Raw genomic sequence first — 15,687 nt, forward strand, 5'->3', positions numbered from 1 at the left:
GTGTGTGAATATCAGACATTTAAGCTTCAGTGTGTTAGATACCTAGAATCGGGGCACAGTGCTCTGCAGTGGTTAATGTGGAGACTCATTTGGGGACCTGGAGTGAAACAAATAGTCCAGTCCCAAGTTTGGAACCTGTTCCTAGTGTACCCTTAGGGGAAATTGTGCATTTATATGTCTGCTTTTCGTGACACTCCCTTACCAGAGACATTGGGGAGGATTGAAACTTCTTAGTTACTGCCCCAGGGTAAACAGGTCTCATCGCATATTGGTGGCAATGGTGTGGAATTTTAATTGCACATTATTTAATTGGGTAGTTGTCACTGAGGTGTGCACTCTTAACAGCCAGAAGATTAACATATAGAGCTGCATTTTCACAACAATTTTATTCAATTTTTAAACAGTTTAGTCAGTGACAGCAGGCAAAGATATTAGCAGAGGATTATAGCAAGCTGACATGGAACCAGTTGGCCAAAGTGTGAAAAGCCAAAGGACTGGTGAATATCAGACATTTAAGAGTGAGTGTGTCAAATACCAAAAACTGGGACATGGTGTTCTGCAGTGGTTAGTGTGGAGACTCATTTGGGGACCTGGAGCAAAGCATATAGTCCATTCACAAGTTTGGAACCTGTTCACAGTGTACTGTTAGGGGAAATTGTGTATTTCTATTTCTAGTTTTATTGACACTGTCTTGCCAGTGACAGAGGTGAGGATAGAGATTCCTTAGTTACTGCTCTGTGGTAAAGAGGGCTCGTCACACTCAGTAAGTGACTTTATATTTTCATACCATGCTGCTTGATTTGCAAAAGCAAGATTATGACCTTTCTTTAGTATAACATTCAAAATAATAATTGTTTACCATTACTATCTGAATCTCTTTTCACCATAAAGCACATTTTCCTTAACTTCCTGTATTAAGATATGATGCTGCATGTTTGGAACTGTTGCCTGTATGTATCATGGTTTTTATTTTGCCATTTGTCCATGCCATGTGTTTATAGTGATGTGTGAGGTGCTCAGACTGCATCAATCGAATGGTAAACTGGAGTTGCAGTCCCCATGTTTGAAAATGGGGACATATAGGTACATTGCATTTTAGGAGGTACCATGCTCCTTTACCTCCATGAAAAGCCTGTGGAGTGGTACTAGAAAGAAAAAAGTCATCCAATTAGTAAATCTCAGATTTATGAGGTACAGTGAAGATTCCATCCTCACTACAGGAGAGACAATTAACTCTTCATCTTTGCACACACATATTCCCGACCCCATCGGAGTTACAGCTTTCTGGACATGAAGAAAGCATTTAATCATGTATTACAGACAATCATGTGGGAGGTGCTACAATAGTACCACATCTCAGTGCCGCAAAAGTTGTGTCTACATTCATGGCATTAAGTTGAATGTGTTAAAGGTGGGTATAGGACTCCAACAAGGGTGTGTCTTGCTCTTCCTCATGTTTGGGATTTTTCATGGAAAGGATATCAAAGTATAGCCAAAGTCTGTAGAACATCTAGTTTGGGAACATGAAGGTTGCATATGTGCTGTTTACAAATAATGTTTTCTTTTAGGCTCAAATAAATGTGTTCACCAGTATGATCTGTTGCTGTTAAGTGTGAATGGATAGTATATAAAAAAGTGCCTCTGAATTAGAGTTCTCTCTAAGAAAACAATGGAATGCAGTCTGGAGCTGATTGGAATTTGGTTAATTTTTCATATATGAAGGCAAGGAGCGCAAGAGATTGATCAGTGAATGCCCAGGTTTAGCAGGAGTTATCAAGGTGTTGCACCAAACTATTGTCTAAAGCAAAGATGATGTCAACAGAAATACTATATATATATATATATATATATATATATATATATATATATATATATATATATATATGTATGGATTCACTTCATAATCTCGAAATACTGAAACATCTAATTTCTCCAAACTATGAAACCGAATCCACAAAACACCGAAACTACAAAACCCCGAGCCCAAAACCGTGAATTTCAAAACACCAAACAAACCGCATACACTACACCACACATACACCACAACACCCACATGACAACATAAACAAACAAAAACTACACACATACGCAACTCATACAAACATAAGCAGGGGGGCAAGCCCTTCAAACCCCCCTACTTATATATACTAACTCCGAGATCACACAAACAGGAAACAAAAGCAAACTCACACACGCACATTCTCCAGTCCTTCACACACATACACATCAAACACATCAGCACACTCAAACACACTAACTCCCACGTAAATCCCTTACAAAACACTCACCTGACAAAACGCCTAGATCCACACATGGCACCGCACACCATAAACACACAATCCCCGACATCCCATAGAGTAAGGCTATAACCACGAATTTGAGATATTCAAATTCGCGATTATGAACTTTCGCTGTTTTAAACATTCGGGTTTATAGTCTTGAGATACTGAAATTCAACATTTCAGTATTTCGAGATTATAAACAGCTCCTATATACATATATATATATATATATTTATTAGCTTACCATAAGTCAAGCTAAATTAAGCTTTTGTGAGTTACTATTCACCACTGGAACACTGGTTGATTCTCCCTTCTTAAGCCTAATCCCAAGACTGATAGTATTATGAAAGCCAGTTCCATAAGCTCAACACCAAGACACCAACCATTTGCATGTTTACATAAGTTCATAAGAGATCACCTTGATCCTTTGCAGAGAATATTGCAGTTTGAGTAAGATAAGTCACATTTACGTGGGGCTACATGCATCATTGGAGAAATCTAACACACACACCCACATAAAAAGTAATAGGGAAGACCAGGTTTCTTCAATTTCTTAAGCTTTAATGATGTTATTCTCTCTTCTCTGAGATAATCTCAATCTCATGAATGTTGAATGGCTGATCACTCAGTGACAATGTCTGTGGGGGATGTGCTGCAATCCACATACCATTTACAGGAACTGTCATTGATGGACTGAATAAAACTTGACAATAGGCAGTAGTACAGTTACCTCAATGTAATACAAAGACTCGTTTGCATAAACAATTGATACCAGTTAGCAAGGATTGTGTCCCCATAAAATGCACTCATAATCTAATGTCATTGAGAGCAATAATTTATTTTTATATATTAACCAGGCAAGCCCACTGGACACAAGCATCCCCTTCCAGAGCTGAACTGAGAGTACCATCTGATTAAGAGTCTTGCTCAGAGTCACATAGTAGGAAAAGAAGGTGAATAGAATCAAACATTGAACCCTATGCTTACAGGTAGATATTCAAGTACCAGCAGACAAAGCTTGTTGTAGAGATATGGCATTCAGCATAGCCATATCTAACTTATGCAATACATTTCCTTGTCATGTAACAAAAAGTGCATTTCAGAAGCTCTTTCTAAACTGAGATGCTAGTCAATATTTGTGTGGCTAGCCATTTCCAGTGTAGTGGTATCAGCCATGCTTACATTGCAAAGGAAAGGGATAAAAATCCCATTCTATGCTGGTTTCCATCATTTGTGAGAGACAAATGACTTTGAGGTGGAGTATGTGAATTGATGCTGCTCACCATTATGATGCATTAACAGTGGAGTATGTGAACTGATGCTTTTCACCATTATGATGCATCAGCAGTGGATTATGTGAATTGATGCTGTTCATCATTATGATGCATCAACAGTGGAGTATGTGAATTGATGCTGTTCACCATTATGATGCATTAACAGTGGAGTATGTGTACTGATGCTTTTCACCATTATGATGCATCAACAGTGGAGTATGTGAACTGATGCTTTTCACCATTATGATGCATCAACATTGGAGTATGTGAATTGATGCTGCTCACCATTATGATGCATCAACAGTGGAGTATGTGAATTGATGCTGTTCACCATTATGATGTATCAACAGTGGAGTATGTGAATTGATGTTGTTCACCATTATGATGCATCAACAGTGGAGTATGTGAATTGATGCTGTTCACCATTGTGATGCATCAATAGTGGAGTATGTGAATTGATGCTGTTCACCATCATGATGCATCAACAGTGGAGTATGTGAATTGATGCTGTTCGTCATTATGATGCATTGACAGTTGAATATGTGAATTCATGCTGTTCATCATTATGATACATTGACAGTTGAGTATGTGAATTGATGCTGTTCACCATTATGATGCATTAACAGTGGAGTATGTGAAGTGATGCTGTTCACCATTATGATGCATCAACAGTGGAGTATGTGAACTGATGCTTTTCACCATTATGATGCATCAACATTGGAGTATGTGAATTGATGCTGCTCACCATTATGATGCATCAACAGTGGAGTATGTGAATTGATGCTGTTCACCATTATGATGCATCAACAGTGGAGTATGTGAATTCATGCTGTTCACCATTATGATACATTGACAGTTGAGTATGTGAATTCATGCTGTTCACCATTATGATACATTGACAGTTGAGTATGTGAATTCATGCTGTTCACCATTATGATGCATTAACACATTTCTTGATTTACTAACTACTACTAAGCTTCTAAGTATGTGCACAACTGCTGTGCAGTACATGGAGTGTGGTGATTCCACTGTAATAAATGGAAAATGAAAAATCAGTTAAGCACTGCTACACCATGAGACATAATCTTAACAAATGTTAAGAACCCCCAGCTCAACCTGTTAAGACTGGGTTTCACACTAGGCAGTCAAAACTGACAGTACTGACAAGCAAATGACAGTGATAATTAGCTTCTCCCTGCTGCCTGTCCCAGTAACGGATCCTTAACAGGACTTGTGCTTGCCTGCATTTTTTGAAGGATGCTAAGTCTGAAATTCAGCTGTTTCATTAATTAGAACTTCATTCCACAGTGATTTGTAAGAAAACCACAGATTTTATGATGAACAGACCAAGTATATAAGAAAAAAATGTGGATGTTTTGTGGAAATCTGGACGACTGAGAGACATGGAAGGTAACTGTAAACATAAGAGATTGAGTTACACTGACTTTTTGACAGAACTCGCTAAATGCTTCATGGCTTTGAAAGTCAGCAAAACACTTAGCGCTTCTTTTCTGTTACCATTAGTACATGGACCAGATAAAGCTTGACGTAATACAAAGAATTATGATTGGGTCACCAATCATAACCCTTAATTATGTGTTCTCAACAAGGATTCCAAGATTCAACTTTCTCCTCAGCCGTGTCTGGAACACATAAGCAGGTTATGATTAGCGACCCAACCATAATCGTCTATGTTCACTCTTCCTGTAACTGTAAATGTTTCAGTACAAGGGAAATGCACCCATATTTGTGTTCAGTTATATTTACAGAATAGCAGGTATATTTACAATGATGTTAACTATTGCATTATGATTAATTTTCTTCTCATTACTCAGCCTCTCCAGAGATTAAATTCTTTAGATTTATTGAGCTAACTAGTCAACAAAGCAAGCAAAAACAAACAATCAGACAGACAATGTTTACGGTCTCTGCACTGGATATGAACATGGAATAGTCACACTAATTAAACTTTTACAGCTCCTGATAATTCTACCTAAACTCTATTTCAATATATTTAAAAATGCTTTTTTGATAAGCTTTTTGTGTTCTGAATGATCTTTTTAAAATGTAATTTAGTGAGCAGTAAAGTCCAAAAGATCATTAGAAAATACTTTTGATATTAGATGACTTCCTTCCAACAGAAATTTAAGTGCTATACATAAGTAGGAAGCTAGTTGACCTTCAGGTCATTTATGCCTAGCCAAGTTCCCTTTAAAAGTGAGATTCAAACCATGTACCTTGTGTCCCTGAGGTAAACACCTTAACCATTATGAAATCCCCCGAGCCTCAATCATTATTAAAGGACATTATGAAGGAAGCACAGAGCAAATACACTAGTAGAACAAACATAATGAATATATTTAACTTTTAAATGGAGGCATGTTACAATGCAAATAAGTTCATAGGTGTGTACTAGGCTAATGGCCCTGGGGCCTTTACAAGCCTAGCCCATAGAAGTGCCCTGGCATTGTGCCACCTGTTGTTAGTTCCCAGTGCCTCTATCAAGTAGAGCCACTGGAGTGATCCCTGGAATGAACTTTCTACTAACCATCCACCTATCAAGATTTTGCTTGAAGAGGGCTAGTGAGGTGCTCTGCTTGACATGTATGGGAAGTCTATTCAAGAGCATGGGTAATCTCTGGGTTATGAACCTATCCTTGCAGCACATTCTGTTGATTGTGGTAATGAGGGTGAGGTCTCTGGAGCATGTGGTATGGAGGGATTGGGATTTATTTAGATGTAGCAATTCTAACAGAGCTGGGTCAGGCATGGCTTTGTAATTTAAGCAGAGATCACCTCTTAGCAGATATGAGACAGAGAATAGCTGGAGTTTTTTTAGTCTGTCCATGTAGGACATGTGTTTAAGGCCTAGGATCCTTTTCGTGAGGTACTTTTTTTGGCCTCTCCAACTGTTGCAGTTGTCTAGTGAGGTGCATGCCAGATGGGGCATTATACTTGATGATTGGTCTAATGAGGGAAGAGTATAGAAGGACTTTCTGACCACAGTGGCAATGTGGTGGTTGAAAGAGAAGTTGCTGTCAAACTGTGTCCCCAGATCTCTTATAACACCTTCAGTGTTCAGTGGGCTATCATCGATGTGGTAATTAGTGGGAACTGAGTTTTTCCCAAAGGGGATGACTTCACATTTTTTGGCATTAAGCTTAAGGCCATGGTTCGACACCAGTCATTAGTTACAGTAAGGCCTTTCTGTAGGATGTCTGCATCACTTGGGGAGCTAATAATGGCTCCCAGCTTGCAGTCATCTGTGAATTTGACTGCATAACCAGGAACTAAACACAAACCCAGATAAAAATGAAACAGTCCAAGTGTACACAGCAGGTCCACACCAAAATAAAATTCTTCCTTTTATTCACCAGTAGATTAAGCACTTTCAACAGCTTATAGCTAAAGACTTCATCAGAATCTACTCAGGCATACAGAAAGGCAATGTAAATCATTACAAAACACACCACCTGACCAATTAATCAATTGTTACTTAAAAAAACATACTTTGGAAAATTAAACACAGTGCAATCCTTCAATGAAATCCCCCTCCTTTTTTATATAAAAATGTTCACAGTTAAATCTAAACCAAATAAGACCTAAGCTTTAAAACACAACTTATACTACAATGATCATTTAACCCTGGGCAAATGTGTGCTTGTAACTTAATTTGCCACAGTAATTCTTTTAACTCCAGGATATTGTTCCACGGCCCACCCTGAGGGTTTGGGCATACCTGCTCTATTGCAAAAAATAAAAAATTGCGATCAGAAAACTGTTCTATTTGTTTTGCCAGAGCATTAGTTTTTTGTGTGTTGTCTAATGTCCAAGGAGTGTTCATACATGCAATCCTAAAGCGTCTTTGTGTTTTCCCCACATAAAATTTGGGGCACACATTGCACTGAGCCACATAAACAATGTCTTTACTGTTGCAATTACAATGAAAATTGATTCTAATCATCTGGTGGTTAACCATTAAACTATCACCTTGGAAAATGTGTGGGCATTGTGGACAAGAGCCACATTTATAAGTGCCATGTTTTCTAAAGCTCAGTGGTAGGGAAATGTTGTTGCCAGTCTCAAGAAAATTCTAAATAGACTAACCCTTTCTAAATACAAACTTGGGTTCTGTCCCAACATGTTCCAGAATCCCATCAAAACATTTAAAAATGTTCCAATTCTTTTTCAAAATCTGGTTGCCCTTACAGGTCATTTATGCCTAGCCAAGTTCCCTTTAAAAGAGAGATTCAAACCATGTACCTTGTGTTCCTGAGGTAAACACCTTAACCATTATGCAATCCCCCAAGTCTCAATCATTATTAAAGGACATTATGAAGGAAGCACAGAGCGAACACACCAGTAGAACAAACATAACGAATATATTGAATTTTTAAATGGAGGCATGTTACAATGCAAATAGGTTCATAGGTGTGTACTAGGCTAATGGCCCTGGGGCCTTTACAAGCCTAGTCCATAGAAGTGCCCTGGCATTGTGCCGCCCATTGTTAGTTTCCAGTGCCTCTATCAAGTAGAGCCACTGGAGTGATCCCCGGGGTGAACATTTTACTACCCATCCACCCATCAACATTTTGCTTGAAGAGGGGTAGTGAGGTGCTCTGCTTCACATGTATGGGAAGTCTATTCAAGAGCATGGGTAGTCTCTGGGTTATGAACCTATCCCTGCAGCACATTCTGCTGATTGTGGTAATGAGGTTGGGGTCTCTGAAGCATGTGGTATGGAGGGATTGGGATTTATTTAGATGTAGCAATTCTAACAGAGCTGGGTCAGGCATGGCTTTGTAAGTTAAGCATAGATCATCTCTTAGTAGATATGAGACAGAGAATAGCTAGAGGATTTTGAGTCTGTCCATGTAGGACATGTGTTTAAGGCCTAGCATCCTCTTTGTGAGGTACTTTTTTGGCCTCTCCAACTGTTGCAGGTGTCTAGTGAGGTACATGCCAAATGGGGCATTAGACTTGATGATTGGTCTAATGAGGGAAGAGTAGAGGGAGACAATGACCTATTTCTTCCTGGATGCAAAACCCTTGGTAATGAGCTGTGCTACATAGAAGGACTTTCTGACCACAGTGGCAATGTGATGGTCGAAAGAGAGGTTGCTGTCAGCCTGTGTCTCCAGATCTCTTATAACACCTTCAGTGTTCAGTGGGCTACCATCGATGTGGTAATTAGTGGGAACAGAGTTTTTACCAAAGGGGATGACTTCACATATTTTGGCATTAACTTAAGGCCATGGTTCGACACCATTCATTTGTTACAGTGAGGCCTTTCTGTAGGATGTCTGCATCACTTGGGGAGCTAATAATGACTTCCAGCTTGCAGTCATCTATGAATTTGGTCAGCCAGAGTCCCTTTGTGTTGGCCTGGACTTCTGAGAAGCAGATGCCAAACTGGAGAGGACCCAGGACCGATCCCTGTGGGACTCCACCCGTTACTGGTCAGAAGTCTGACTTGGAGTCTGCTACTTTCACACTGTGTGTTCTATCTGTCAGCCAATTTGCAAACCACCTAACGATATAGGGGTTGATGCCTTGTTTGCTGAGTTTATCAATAATTCCTGAGTGAGGAATGGTATCAAAGGCCTTGGCCAGATTGAGGTAGGCTGTATGAACTACCTTACCTTCATCTACTGCTCTGGTGACTGACTCAAAGAAGTCAACCAGATTGAGCAGGCATGATCTACCTTTCACAAAACCAAACTGCGTGGGATCTAGAGTTTGGAGATTCTCTATATCCTTGTTAATTAGGTCCATGATGATGCGCTCCATAACCTTACATATCTGACTCATCAGGCTAATGGAGTGATAATTTCCAGGGTCTGTAGTCACTCCTACTTTATGGAGAGGGATGACTGTAGCAGTGCACCATTTGGTAGGGAAAAAGCCTGAGGTGAGGCTGTGAGTAAACAGAGCACACTGATGTGGTGCCAGTTCACTTTCTAATTCATGTAGAACACAGCCAGAGATATTGTCAGGTCCCATGGAAGCTGTATTCTAGGCCTTAGACAATGCAGCTTTAACCTGTGCTGCAGTAATGTTGGGTACCTGGCATTCTTCCGGTATTGAGATTTGTCTTTTGGGGATGGGAGAGAGGTAAAGTTGGCACTGAATCTGTCATCAGTATGTTGGCAATATCTGTTGGCTCAGTATAGGAGGAACCATTGTGCAGTAACTCAGAGCAAATCTGGGTATTGTCATGGAGATCCTTGATATAACTATCGAAGGCTTTGTGGTTGTTTTTAGTGTCTGCCACAATTCTGCCTTCATAGCTGGCTTTGGAGGTTTTGATGAGGGATCTCAGCTTTTTGTTGAGGCTAATAAGGGGATTTTTCCAGTCCTGGGAATTCACCTTTTTCTGCAACAGTTTCTTTCTTCTGTTGTAGAATTTTTTAATGGTAGGTGACCACCAGACTGGCTTCCTTTTTTTGAGGAGAGCATATTGGTTCTGCTGGGTATGGCTAGTTCCATGTATTTATGTACATGTTTGTACAATGCATTGGTGTATGATTCAGCAGTCATGCATCTATTTTCCATTGGCATGGGTGCCATGAAGTTAGCCACCTCTGTTTTTAGGAGTCCAAAATCAGCTTTGGAGAAGTTTTTCATGGTGGATATCTTTGCGGGGGTGTGGGTGAGATGTGGAGTTCCATGGTGATTAGTCTGTGGTCAGATCTAACTAGGGAGGAATTGACTACTGGTGTAGAGCAACGGTTGCCCATGTTCATAATAACCAGGTCAAGAATGTTGCTTCCTCTAGTGGGGGTAAGAATGAGCTGGTCCAGGGCATTGGAATTGATGAATTCCAGGAAGCATTGGGCCAGTGCATTGGTGCATGAGTAGTTTTCCCAGCTGATGGAGGGGTAGTTGAAGTCACCTAATATGAGAGTGCTGGGTGTAGGAATGTGGAGTGAGAGTCTTGGGACATGGTTGGGGACCTATACCAGGCTATGACCTGAATTACCATCTTACCCAATGTTAGTTGTACCTGGAGTACCTCAGATGTGTTATGCTGGGCTACTAGTCTGCAGATGTGCATATCTTTTATGAATATGGAGACAGCACCACCTTTGGAGCTTCAGTCCATGTTCTGGGGCCGAAAGGTGTGGAATGAGTTATAGTCTGGTAGCGCAGGGGTGCTTTATGCTACTTTAAACCAGATCTCCGTTACAGCACAGATGTTGATGTTCTCCATTTTGAGGAGTTCTTCAAGCGAGTGCATCTTGAGATCATTGAGCAGCATGATCCTCAGATTGCATTTGTTTGTAGCTGTTATGGTGGTAATTTGGTCTGTGGAACACTGCCTAAAAAAGGCACTATAGGGTGGCAAGAGCCTTAGCCAGTACCTGGAAATCCAGGGGTGACAGATGCAGGCCATCTCTGGCAAAACATTGAGGTCTGTCAGTCATGACATTCCAAGCAGACAGATACTGGATCCCCTTAAAATGACACCAGAAACTTAGCCAATTGTTGAAGTCAATCATTTTTTGTTTGTACTATGGTATCATTCTGGGTGATGGTAGGATGCAGCTCAGGGCTAGGGTCATACCTGCCTGGGCCACATAATCGGAGAGCTCCACCATGTCTCTTTTCATGTAGTCCAGGGAGGTGCGTCTCAGGTCAATCACACCTACATGGACTATGACAGAGTCATACTTGTACTTGTTGTGGAGTGACCTGAGTGCGTGTGTTATGTGTGGTGGAGGTTTAATAAAATTTGTGTTGGGTCAATGTTCGAAGGATTTCTCAAAACTAATGGCTGATACTATTTCATCAATCAAACTGAAATGAACTTCACGAGCATTCTTGGCTTGGACACAGTTTTATAATTTTATATTTTAAAATATATTTTTATTTCATTTACCTGCAGCAGGGATAGACACAATGTCACTCCATGAAGAATTTACAGAGCGTTCAATTATCACCATCTCATAGCTGCATGTGTAGTTACCTTTCCTTGAACTACCATTTAATTTGAAATTTAAAGTAAATGTCTGGCTTGCATCTGAATCGTTAGGAAAACCAGAATAAATAAGTTCTCCATCTTTGAAGAAGTAAAATGCTGTTCTTGTCTGGTTGTCTGGTGCTGTACAGGTAATGATGAGAGAGTCTCCATATTTCATCCAAAAATCATTCAAATCTGCTGATAACACAGGTTTTACAGGACGATCTGAAATATATCAAGAATACAAATAAAAAAAACAGACAGAATTCAGGTGTGCTTAGCATTAGTGAGTGTTGCCTGTTAATGAATAATGTAGCCAATACCATTGTCACTGAAACCTTGCACTTTAGAGGGCTTGACTATTACTGCAAAAGTATCTGTAATGTAGCATTGAATAGAAATCAACATACAACTTTGTATTTTAACCTTGTATGTTGAAATACTGCTTTTAGTTTTGTTAATAAGATGTAGTGGAAAGTGTTTTTCTTTAATTCCAAGTCTATAATCAATGCCAATGAAATTCAGATTTCAGACCCAAGGGATTATAATGGGAAATAAAGTTACCTACTATGAGACCCAGAAACATGATGACTGCTATGGATTTTTTAGATATAGGAGAATTTCATTACACAGATGAGCATAGGGTGCAGGAAAGATGTAATATACTAAAGTATCCACATAGTGAAAAATCACTGCCACTATTAAAACAACTTTACAGAAAAAGCCAAAAAACACATTTCTCAGAAACCGTATGGGTTCTTGGAAGAAGCATTTTTTTTTAAACATACAAAAGAAGTTTAGAATGTTCATATATATATATATATATATATATATATATATATATATATATATATATATGGTTTAGCACATTTATACTTCTTAAATAATGGCATTTACCTTTGAAGAAATGTTCACATAATTCCATCCACATTATAATCTTTCTACAGATTACAAGGACGCTACTGTTTCCCAAGTCTTTGTTTTTTCAACCTACTTTGTTTCTTACATAAGGTTTCATACATAGAGCTAAATAAACTGTACAAAACATTCTAAGATATGGACATAGACCCTGTCTTTAGGTCACACCTTTGCAGCGCCACCTCTACTCCCGTGAATTGTGGCATTGAATTGTCCTTTTCCAATCCCTCTCCCTCCTAAGAGAAGTGTGGCAATTCTCCTCATACCAGATTTAACCAATTTCTAGACTGCTAATCAAGCTCAGATCATCCATGCTGTAGTCACATTTTTATCCTCCTATGCCAGAAGACCTGGCCCTAGAATACTAGACATTAATAGTCAAGTAGAAGAGCTGGATCTAGAATACTGTAAATTAATAATCCAAGTAGAAGAGTTGACTCTAGAACACTGGACATTAATAGCCCAAGTAGAAGAGTTGGTTCTAGAACAGTGGGCATTAATAATCCAAGTAGAACAGCTGGATCTAGAACAATGAACATTAATAATACAAGTAGATGAGTTGGCTCTAGACAACCAGACATTAACAATATAAGTAGAAGAACTGGCTCAAGAACACTGGACATTAATAATACAAGTACAAAATTGGCCCTAGGACAGTGGACATTAATAATACAAGCCAAATAGCTGGCTCTTGAACACTGGACATCATTAATACAAGTAGAGCAGTACTACTCTACAGTTTTAGATATCGACTCTTTTTAAGTTGAAAATACCATTAGTAAAATATATTGCTGTTAAATGTCAGAGAGCTTTGTGTAACATATTATTGTTTTAGATCAACAAATTATAGCATTATTATTTTGCCTGGTTACTTTTCTCTTTGTCACCTACTAATCTGATGATCATTAGTTTCCTATTGCTCAATGTTCATGAGAGGCATCCATCCAGGCAGAATCAAAGTTTTCATGCCTTGGTTCATTATTCCTGATATCCACATGGTTGCTCTGCCACATGTTACTGCTGAATCCAGTGTGTGTGTGTGTGTGTGTGTGTGTGTGTGTGTGTGTGTGTGTGTGTGTGTGTACAAGCATGTCTTTGCGCTTGTTTTTTAGCGTGTGTTTATGTGTGTGTGTGTGTGTGTGTGTGTGTGTGTGTGTGTGTGTATACACATTTGAGTTCACCCTTGTATGTGCTAGTGTGTTTGTTTGTATGTGTTTGTTTGTATGTGCATGTATGAGTGTGTGTGTGCATGAGTATCTGCGTGGTTGGTACTGTTTATGTGCATATGTGTATGTGCCTGTGTGTGTATGCATGTGTGCATGTGTGTGTGTGTGTGTGTGTGTGTGTGTGTGTGTGTGTGTGTGTGTGTGTGTGTGTGTGTGTGTGTGTGTGTGTGTGTGTGTGTGAATGTCATCTTAACTACAATGCAATGGTGTTGCTTGGCAATCCGTATCTGGCACACTGTTTACCTTGTGCATTCCCCTATCTTCTACTAAAATCAATGTGTGGAAATTTGACCAGCTTTCCTCCCTCCCTGCATGGCTTAAGTGGCTTCAGCACTTAATTTCACCCTTCCCTGGTGTACCTTTATTTGGTGTAATTGTCCTGAACACTGTCTACCTCAAAATAAATTCACTGAGACATAAACTTATAGCCACAGCATGATTTTATTTGCCTGGAATAGAATTAACAACTTGAGTGAACCATTGCAAAAGCCAATCTAAGCAATCCTAAAATTGTAGAGTATGAAATTCTAACTTAAATAAACAGAACACCAGTTTGTTCTTAGCTTAGGTGCTACATCTTGGAATTCTGTCCAGTTATAATTCATACAGTCTAAATTGACAGACAAAATATTCCAGTAATCTATTTTGTTCTTCACTTGATTGATAGCTCTGATTGTTACACATCTAGTAATTTCTTTTTACTTCCAAACATGTTTCCCATGACCTCATGTCATAAAACTCAATAGTTTTCCTTTATGGAACCTTTAATAAAATCAAAGTCAAAACACAATGACAGACTGTCTCATGTATCTTCCTCTTCTAAATCATTAACAATGTTATTCAATGCATTTGTAATAATGTCTGAAACAATTTTCTCGGAACTCATATGTTTTCTGGGCTAGCTTGCACAACAGGAATGTTTAAAATAAAGAAATCCATTCTGACAGTTGTGCTTTAGCACTCCTTAACACCTGATTAGAATTTTCAGGGCACAGTTTATTTATTGTTACTGGGTGTCTGAATAGCAGTCAGAGCATCATCCCTCCGCATCAGAGGCTGATCATATACGGCATTTAATTCATAACAAAGACACATAGATAAGAAACAATGGAATATAATGTAGGTGTGGACATAGTCACAGTATTATAACTTTAAGTATTATACCATGACCCCCCATTAATATTCCAAAACGTGCACGCTGATTGGCCAGCGTGCATGTTGTAAATCGACTTATACTAATGGAAAAAGGTCCGGTCGCCCGGACTTTTTCCATTAGTATGTCTCTTTTAAAACACTGTCTCGCTATGTTAAATGGGTTTAACATAGTGAGACAGCTTTAAAATAAGCAACGGAGATCTCCGTTGCTTTTTTTAAAGCTGTCTTGCTATGTTGAACTCCTTTAACATAGCGACACAGTGTGTAAAAAGCAACAGAGATCTTGCTTTCTCCGTTGCTTTCTTTTAAAACCTGTCTCGCTATGTTAAACCCATCTAACATAGCGAGACAGGTTTTAAAAAAAAAGCAACGGAGAAAGCAAGATCTCCATCGCTTTACTGTTTCGCTATGTTAAATGGGTTTAACATAGCGAGACAGCTTTAAAATAAGCAACGGACATCTCCGTTGCTTATTTTAAAGCTGTCTCGCTATGTTAAACCCATTTATCTCCTTTGCTTATTTTAAAGCTGTCTCGCTATGTTAAACCCATTTAACATAGCGAAACAGTAAAAAGCAATGGAGATCTTGCTTTCTTCGTTGCTTTTCGCCACAGCTCTGATGTACTGCGTAGGCATGCGCAGTACATCAGAACTGCCGTGGATACCAGACAGCTGCAGAAGGGCAGCAAAGAGGCATTATACAATGCCATTATTTAAGAAAAGTAATTATTTCTTTTCTTAAATAATGTCATAGTATAATAGCAATAACCAACTTCTGGGTGTGGGTAATGCGGGATTTACTCACGGTTGTCGCCCTCGGGACCAAACCACGCCAACCGTGGGTAAATCCCGCATAACCCACACCCAGGC

The sequence above is a fragment of the Protopterus annectens genome, chromosome 16.part0 (assembly GCF_019279795.1).
Source record: "Protopterus annectens isolate FY-2018-M chromosome 16.part0, PAN1.0, whole genome shotgun sequence".
Classification (NCBI taxonomy): Eukaryota; Metazoa; Chordata; order Ceratodontiformes; family Protopteridae; genus Protopterus; species Protopterus annectens.